The sequence below is a fragment of the Octopus bimaculoides genome, chromosome 17, assembly GCF_001194135.2.
Source record: "Octopus bimaculoides isolate UCB-OBI-ISO-001 chromosome 17, ASM119413v2, whole genome shotgun sequence".
Classification (NCBI taxonomy): domain Eukaryota; kingdom Metazoa; phylum Mollusca; class Cephalopoda; order Octopoda; family Octopodidae; genus Octopus; species Octopus bimaculoides.
Window position 1 is genome coordinate 41,699,121 of NC_068997.1, and position 9,384 is coordinate 41,708,504.

The 9,384-nt window shown below is 38.7% G+C and overlaps 1 protein-coding gene across 8 annotated transcripts in view; it reads left to right on the forward strand.

Annotated features, from left to right (window-relative positions):
• LOC106870714 (thyroglobulin) overlaps positions 1-9,384 on the forward strand; it is a 33,230-nt gene that overhangs the window by 8,407 nt on the left and 15,439 nt on the right. The window contains exon 1 of one of the 8 annotated variants that reach the window (XM_014916882.2): positions 1,602-1,691. The exons of the other annotated variants lie outside the window; for them this stretch is intronic. The gene's annotated coding sequence lies outside the window, so the exon portion shown is untranslated. Of the gene's footprint in view, positions 1-1,601; positions 1,692-9,384 lie in introns of those variants that run through there. 8 annotated transcript variants of the gene reach the window in all.

Here is a 9,384-nt window from a genome sequence, read left to right on the forward strand (position 1 = left end):
ATATATATATATATATATATATATATATATATATATACATATATATATACATATATATATATATATGTGTGTGTGTGTGTGTGTGTATGTATGTATGTATGTATATATATATATGTATATATATATGCATATATGCACATGTACATACATACATACACGGTTTTCCATTCTATTTTTCTCAACCAAATTTGACCAACAAGACACCTATGGTAAGTTCCGCACAGTAGGCTCGAACTGAGAACCCCATCGTTGTGTAGCTAACTTCTTAATCTCACAGCCATGCCTTACAAGACATAAATTAAACATCTTTTCGACTTTGAGAAAGCATTTTATACATTAATTATTTTAAAGTGTCCAACGGCCGTGTTTATTCTGAAAATACTTGGGAATATTAGACCAGGAATTAATTCCTGGAGAAGCACGTTCTATGAGTTTACATCGGGTTTTTAATAATTAAAAATATTGATCCGTTCTTTACAAGAGAAAGAAACAATTTAGAAAAATCCATAAATTTTGTATTTCAAAATATTTTCTTACATATCAACAGCTTAGTGGAATATTTAATGTTGTAATTCCAGTGCACACAGCAGAAATGGTAATGGTTGCGGTAATAGCACAGGTAGTGGAAATAATGGTGAGGGGGAGACGGGAGGAGAAGAGAAAGAAGGAAGGAAAGAGGAGGAGGAACAAGAAGGGGGAGGAAAGAGAGAGAAGGAAAAAGAAGCAGAGAAGGCGAGAAGGAGGAGGATACTGACAATAATGGTGATTATGGGAATGACAATGATGGTGGTAGCGGTGGTGTTGGTGATTACAGTGGGGTTAATGATGATGATGATGATGATGCTGATGGTTGTGGTGAAGATGGTAAGAAGGTGTTAGTAGCAGTAATGTGAGGAGGTTGCGGTGGTAGTGGTGGTGGTGGGAGGATGTTTGCGATACCAAATAATGGTGTCGATGATGATGATGATGATGATGATGGTGGTGGTGGTGGTGGTGATGATGATGATGACAGTGATGGTGATGGTAGTAGTGGTGATGATGATGACGACGACGGTGATTATGAGGATGATGATGATGATTGTGGTGGTTGTGGTGGCGGTGATGACGATGATAATGATGACGACGACGATGATGACGACGATAGTGGTGGTGGTTGGTAGTGGTGGTGGTGGTGGTGGTGGTGGTGGTGGTGGTGATAATGATGATGATGATGATGATGACGTCGACGACGATGAAGACGTTACTGGAGGCGGTTGTTGTTGCTGGTGGGGGGATGAGGAGGAGGATATGACGATGATGGTGCTAGTGGTAATAGTCGTTGTGGCGCTAACGTTACTGATGGTATTATTTAGTGGTGGGAGCGATGATTACGACGACGACGACGACGAGGATGACGGTGATGTTGAGGCTGATTGGGTGTGACGGTGGTGGTGGTGGCACTAACAATGACAGATCAAAATGTCGCGGAATTAGTTGAAGATTTTTCATGTAACACTGTTCTTTACATGTCAATCAGTGAAATCCTTCAGTAATATTGTGCAGCTGGGAATATTAATTTAGCTGTCACCTGTTGATATTCACTCACGTGTCGACCCACGTGTAATTAATAAAAGTAAAAAAAAAAACAGAGCAGACTCGTTATAAATTTCTTCCTGCACCAAACAACCAGAAATTTGCTGTCATTAAACAAGGTAAGACATCTTTTCTCCAACCCCATAAAAACCTTTTGCCAATCAAGGAAGCTCGACTTTGTTGCAAATTGTTGCCAAATTTCCTTCAAATCTGCTCTATAGTCTACAAAACAAGGAACGACGGGGTCATGGGATTAGCTGGTTCGTGAAAACAAAATATCAGTGGCATTTACTTACGGTCTTTTCCTGATGTTCTGGGTTCAAATCCGATGGAAGTTAACTTTGCCTTTCATCCTTCAAAGAACAGCACCAAGCTATCTGTTCTTTTCAACTAATTCTTTCCTAGAGATTCTGGCCGTGGCAAGGAGGCAAATCTTTAGTAACAGTTCTACTGGGTACTCCATACCATTTCCTTCATATTTCTCTTGAGGCCTTCTGATATTGTCTCCAAGGTCCTAACTGGCACTATCTTCACCTTCTTCATTTTCCACTGTCGAGTCGAGCTATCTCGTATGTCTGTCTTTTCGCCTTCCTTAGTGGGTTAAGGGGACACGCAACATCAATTACGGAGCACATTTGGTCCACTTTGTCCACCACCACCAGGTCCGGCTTATTGTGCTCAAGCACTTGGTCGGTTTGGATGGGGAAATCTCACAGGATTTTGCCAATCTGCGACTCTGCCAATATCTGTGGTTTAGCTCATATCACGTCTTGCCTCTCTCAAACCCCCACTTTTCGCAGTTTCCAATGTAGCACTTCATCGTGTTGCTACAACTTGTATTGGTTTTGAGCAAGTGTAGGATATTCGTTCATGATATGGGCAATGGTCTCGCCAACTCTATTATAGATTCAGCGCAGAGGAGACACCTGCTCATTCCTAAGGTTGACCGTCCAGTTTGTGGTAAAAGCTTGGTCTTACGCTGTCACTATTGTGCTCCTAGTCTCTTTTCTCACTGTTCCCACATATGTTCTCCAGCAACTTCAGTTGTGGCTACACAGAATTGATTGCGTAGTTTTCTGTTGCACAGTGCTTCTTCGTGTCCTTCATGTATTCCTTGTTTTATTCTTTTATTTTCCTGCTTTCAATATGCTTTCGTTTCTAACTGCCGCTAATATGTTTACCTCACTTTGGGATAGGAACCTCAACCAATTCCCAAGTTCGAGATGCACACAGTCTTCCACACTTTTCATTCCCCTTCTTCCATTCGCTTTCTTCATGTATAAGGGATCATGTATAAGGGATCATGTATAAGGGATCATGTATAAGGGATCAGAGCATGCTTGTAGATGATGGGCTTCATGCATTGTTAGGAGCTTTCTTGTCTTCCTGTCCAAATCCATTAGATCATCCTCTGTCCACTTCATAATTCTAGTAGCCATACCGAACCACTGCAACTCCGCGCGAGTTTATTGCCAAAATTATGTTTCTGTCGTTCAACTTTGAATTCAATATTTTTCTCATTCGCCGCAGATACTCTTCCTTTGTTTTTCTTTACATCATTATACTTAATTCCATCTGCCCCAAGTATTCCCATGTATTTAAATCCGTATTCAGGTTCAATCGCCTTAAATATTTCACCACTTAAGATTATGTTTCAACAAGCAATTATGTAATCCTGATAGTAATATGGAGAAACGAGTGCAGATTTTATAAAGCACAAGATACTATATATGCTTTCTGTAATTTATTATTACTATGTATGTATGTATGTATGTATGTATGTATGTATGTGTGTGTGTGTGTGTGTGTATAGCCTAATTTCTGAAGATTGGTATTTAGGTAGTGTATTACATATCCCATAGTCCCAATAATTACAGGCATATACCTGAACTTAAAATCTGGATAGAGTAACTCTAGATTTCTCAATAGTTCAGCATAGGTGTTCTCTTTTTCACTGATCTTCAGCTTTATGTTACCATCCGCTGGGCAGCTAATTTCCACAACTGTGCACAGTCTCTCTTCTCTATCCCAAATCATCATATCATGTCTGTTGTACTTACATTTTACTAGGGTCTTCACTTGTACATTCCACCAGTATTCCTTTTTATTATGAGTGGATATGGCTTCTACCTATTGTGAGTTCTAATTTCGTTGTCCTCGGGATTATTCTCCAACGGATTTCGTTATGTATGTATGTGTGTGTATGTATGTATGTATGTATGTATGTATGTATGTATGTATGTATGTATGTATGTAATAATACAAATAATATGCGATACGCCATTATTCAGTTTTATTTCAAGAGTTCTTGCCAAATAGAAAAACAGTTGGTTTCTAACCCAGATCCAAGGCTTCTTCATTAGAATTTCAACATCAACTGGGTATTTTTGTATGCATGTAAGTATGTATGTATGTATGTTTATATGCAGATTTGCTTGTTTTATTTTATATATGTATTCTCATGCATATGGTTGCATGCCGAGACATGCTCATATATACTTAAATGATAAATTGCTGGCAAGTTTTACAGTTCCAGTGATGGCTTAGATCTGTAGTCTTCAAATCACTCCTTTCTGGTTTTGAGAAGCCTAATTTCTTAAGATTGGTATTTAAGCAGTGCGTTACATATCCTCGTGTCCCAATAATTACAGGTATAAGACTGAACTTTATAGATAGAGTAACTGTAGGTTCCTCAATAGTTCAGCGTAGGTATTTTCTCTTTCGCTGATCTTTAGCTTTATGTTAACATTCGCTGGACAGCTGATTTCCACAATTGTACAGTTTCTCTTCCTAATCCCCAATTACTATGTCAGGTCTACTATGTTTACATTTTTCTGAGATTTGCACTGGGACATTCCACCAGTACTCCTTTTTATTATGAGAGGTTATGGCTTCTCTCATACTGTAAGTTCTTATTTCTTTGACCTCAAGGTTATCCTGCCGAAGGATCTCATTATGCAGTGTACTAGCTACAACATTGTTTGTTTGTATGGATGGATGGATGGATGGATACTCGGCATGTATATATGTATGTATGCGTATGTGTGTATGAATGTATGCATTTGTGTATGTTTCAACCCAATATTTACATGCTATTATTTATAGCTTTATCATCTGCTTCTTGTGTGTGTCTGTGTCTGTGTCTGTGTCTGTGTGTGTGTGTGTGTTTGTGTGTGTGTGTGTGTGTGTGTGTAATCTGCCTATGAAGGACTACATTTTCTAATACGGACTTTCCTAATTTAAGACATTCGTGTATAATTCATTAGAGTTTTGGCTGCGGTTTTCAGCAGATAGATCGAATATGCGCCAGCAAGCTGTTTAACCGGATCATCTATCAATGAACAATTTTCCAATTTTCCGTCTCCCTTCGCTCTCCTTCTGCTCCCTTCGCACTTCTTTTCTCTAAACTCTCCTTGTCTCTATACACTCCTTCCTTTCCACTGACATATTTCCTATTATCTTATATAACTACGAAAAAGCAGCCTAGTTCACCAGTCGCGTTCAGCGACGTTATAAGTTTTGACTTACAGATGATGATAGAAGGTGGAAGGATATTCGGCTACATATACATATATCGGCACGTTAACATCATCATCATTATTATTGTCGATTTCAAATTTTGGCACAAAGCTAGAAATTTTGGGGGTAGGGGCTATGTCGATTACATCGAACCCAGTACACAACTGGTACTTGCTTTATCGATCCCGAAGGAATGAAAGGCAAAGTGGAACTCGGCGGAATTTGAACTCAGAATGTGAAGATGGACGAAATACCGCTAAACATTTCACCCAGCGTGCTAACGATTCTGCCATCTTACCGTCTTCATCATTATTATTATTATTATTATTATTTTGGGTTTGACTCGGGTTCTGTTTTAGTCCTGATAGGATTTATGTGGGTAGCGTGTTACTGCCTGTAACCTTAGGTACCCACAAGTTTTCAGTAGACTTTCAAGTGCTTAGAACCCTCCTGAAAATCGTTGCTGTTCCTAAGAGACAAACTTTTTGCAGGAGCTCTACAGCGTAATCTTTTCCAATCTCATTTAGCCATTTGTCTATGTTTTTGCTTACTAAGGCGGCGAGTTGGCAGAAACGTTAGCATGCCGGGCGAAATGCTTAGTGGTATTTTGTCTGCTGCTACGTTCTGAGTTCAAATTCCACTGAAGTCGACTTCGCCTTTCATCCTTTTAAGGTCGATAAATCAGCTACCAGTGAAACATAGGGATCGATGTAATCGACTAGTCTCCTACCCCAAAATTTCAGCCTTTGTGCCTATAGTAGAAAGGATTATTATTATTATTATTATTATTATTATTATTATTATTATTAAGGCGGCGAGCTGACTGAATTGTTAGCACGCCGGGCGAAATGCTTAGTGGCATTTCGTCCGTCTTTACATTCTGAGTTCAAATTCCACCGATGTCGACTTTACCTTTCATCTTTTCGGGGTTGATAAATTAAGTACCAGTTGCGTACTGAGGTCGATCTAATCGACTGGCCCCTCCCCCAAAATTTCTGGCCTTGTGCCTAGAGTAGAAAAGATTATTATTAATATATCATTATTATTATTATTATTATTATTATTATTAGATATATATAATGTCGACCAACTGATATGTGTTTTAAAATAGCATTTAAGAAAACTTTAATATGTAATTTTTTGATAATTAAACAGCCCATAGCCGAAATATTTTATTACTGGTTAAGAGCAGCTTCATTAAGTTATCCTTTGAAGTGTTGCTTAATTATATCTTATAAATGGCACCGTTTAAAAGCAAAGGCAAAATATAGGAAAACATTCACGGTAGAAAGTTCTCATAATATATTGATTTTTTACTGCTGTTTAGTAAAGTTTTTTTAAGTTGGCAATTGATATTTGATAAGAAAATCAATAAACTGGTAAGAAAATAATCGACCTGTGTTTCAAATAGAGCTTCTCACAATTGCTGTGGTTGTTGTTATAATTGTTGTTGTTGTTGTTGCTGTTGTTGTTGTTATTGCTGCTGCTGCTGCCGCTGCTGTTACTGCTGCTGCTGCTGCTATTTCTGTTGTTGGTGTCGTTGTTGCTGTTGCTGACTGATTATGTTGTCGTTGATGATGATGATGATGATAATGATGATGATGATGATGATGATGATGATGATGATGATGATGATGATGATGATGATGATGATGGTGGTGGTGGTAATGGCGGCGGTGGAGTGGTCTTATTTAACTCGAGGTTGACGTTGATCAAGAAAACTTATGATCAAATTTTTTCATTTGCATTTCTTTAAGACGTGAAGCTGTGATTTGAGGGATATTTAGTTACTATTTCTAGCAAGTGGAGGCAACGAGCGGAACTTCTAATCTGTGGATTGGTCTCCTAGGAATAGCAACCTGGCCTACGTCAAAACCGTATACTTCAGTCTTGAAAAAGAAAATATCAGTTTAGTCTGAAGTGCACAATTCCAGAAAAACAAGAGATGAGACGGCTATGGCTAGACTGCCTTTGATCATAGTCTGCACGATCAGGGCTGACTTGGAGGTTAAATACTAACAACAGATATACAGACAAGTGAACAAGGGAGCCTTATGTGGTCGCTCGACCTGCTAGAAATAAAAATCAAATCTCCCTCAAATTATACCTGAGCAGAGTCCCAGATTAGGAATCGTTAAATAAAGTGGTCTTGAACTGCGATTAGCAAAATAAAGGTTCGGTCGGCCGGTCTCGGCACCTATACCTTTGATCGTGGGCCTTTTCTCTTGAACGAAGACTCATCCAGTGATAGACACCGACGACCACGATAGTTAACGATCGTTAGCGACTCGACTCACCAACGTGTCAGGTAATGCCTGTGAGGGTGCTTGGCTGTTCCAATGCCTCGGCCTTGCCATCGCCCGTGGTAATGCCGTAAGTGTGTAGGCTCCGCTAAACCTTGTGATGTGCGATGAATTAATGCACTTCGTGTTCAACTGATCTTTCTTTTCTTTGTCTCTTCTTTCTTCCTCTTTTTCTTTTGTTTTCTTTCTTCGTACATGTGTGTGTCTCCTTCAGTTTTGAATTTGTATTTGGAAGTGGTTTTGTATCATACATGCATTATATTCATACATGTTCTATATATGATTACTAAATTCAAATCTTAATTTTCATGGAATATATATAAAATAAAAGTTTTTTTTTTCTTCCACTATAATTAAGCGCCATCTGGAAACAGAACCGACAAATGGCAATACTTTTTTAAACTGGACGATATTGTATTTTTTTTTAGCTAATTTTTTTAGCTAATTTCTGGCTAATTTAAAAATTTAATTGCTAAAGATAAGAATCTTATTGAATGAGTAAATTGAAACCAGCATCTAGGCTATACGTATACATAAGCGTGTGTGAGTGTATATGTATCTGTGTGTGTCTGTGTCTGTCTGTCTGCCTGTGTGTTTGTGCGTGTATGTGCACGATTGTATATATGTGTGAGTGCATCTTTGTATATGTGTGCGTGTGTGTGTATATATATACGAGTGTGTGTGTATGCACGTGTGCGTGAGTGTGTATGTGTGTGTGTATTGTGCAGGTGTGTGTGCGCGCGCGTATCTTTTATATTATCACTTACATGTTTCAGTCATTGGATAGCGGCCATGCAGGGGCACCGCCTCAAAGGGTTTCATTCCAATAAATCGACCCTAGTATTTATGTCTTTTTTGCTTTTGTGTTTTGAGACTCATTCTATTGTTTCCTTTCGCCGAACCGCCACATTATGGGGACCAATTACAAAACATTATCGGTTATCAAGTGGGGAAGAGGAACAAACACAGGCAGAAAGGCACACACACACACACACACACGCACGCACACACACACACACATACATATGTGTGTATGTGTATATATGACAGACTTCCATGCAGTTTTCGTCTACCAAAATCACTTACAAAGCAGTAATCGGCCCGGGCTATAGTAGAAGATACTTACCCGAGGTGCCGCGCAGTGGAGCTGAACCTGAAACTACGAAGTTGCAAAGCGAGCTTCTTAACCACACAGCCATGCTCGTACAACATTCTGAAAACACATAAATTCATCAAATGCAAAAAGCAACACAAATCGCTGAAGAGACTTCTAAAAAATGCGAAGCTTTACACAACAACCACGAAACCAATGGTTAAAAAATGTGGACGTCCAAACTGTGGAACATGCCCCAACCTGTTGGAAGCTACAATTAAAACCAACTTCCCTTGTGCTTCCGAGAATCTAATTTATGTTATAGCTTGTTCAGGTTGTGGACATAACTATACAGGACAGACAAGTAAGGCACTTGGACGGAGAACAACAATACATAAGGAACATATCCGTTTTCCACAGCACAGACAGATTCCTTTGAGTGAACACATAGAGAGTTGTGCAGGTAATATCCAACCAAACTTCATAGTTTCCCCATTCTACCAGTGCAAAGAAACAATTTCTGTACAAGAACGTTTAATTAAAGAAAATTTATATATCGAAAAATACAGAACACGCCTAAATATGAACGCATAACCAACTTTGGTCTCAGTATATATTTCACTTCATGATCACATATACATCACTAAATATTTCATTTCACTACTTTAGCTTCGAGTTCTTGTATATTTATTTACGCCCCTCCCACCACCCCCAATGAGCAATTACCTCTCCTATCCCGAATAATAGCGATCACCATAGATTTTTCTACCAGTTGATTCATTTCATTCACAAACACCCATACACAACATGAACTAAAATACGAAATTACAATAATTTTAGTATCATGATTAGCGAAAGCGAAACCGGTCGACAAACACAATACCCTTTCACTTATAA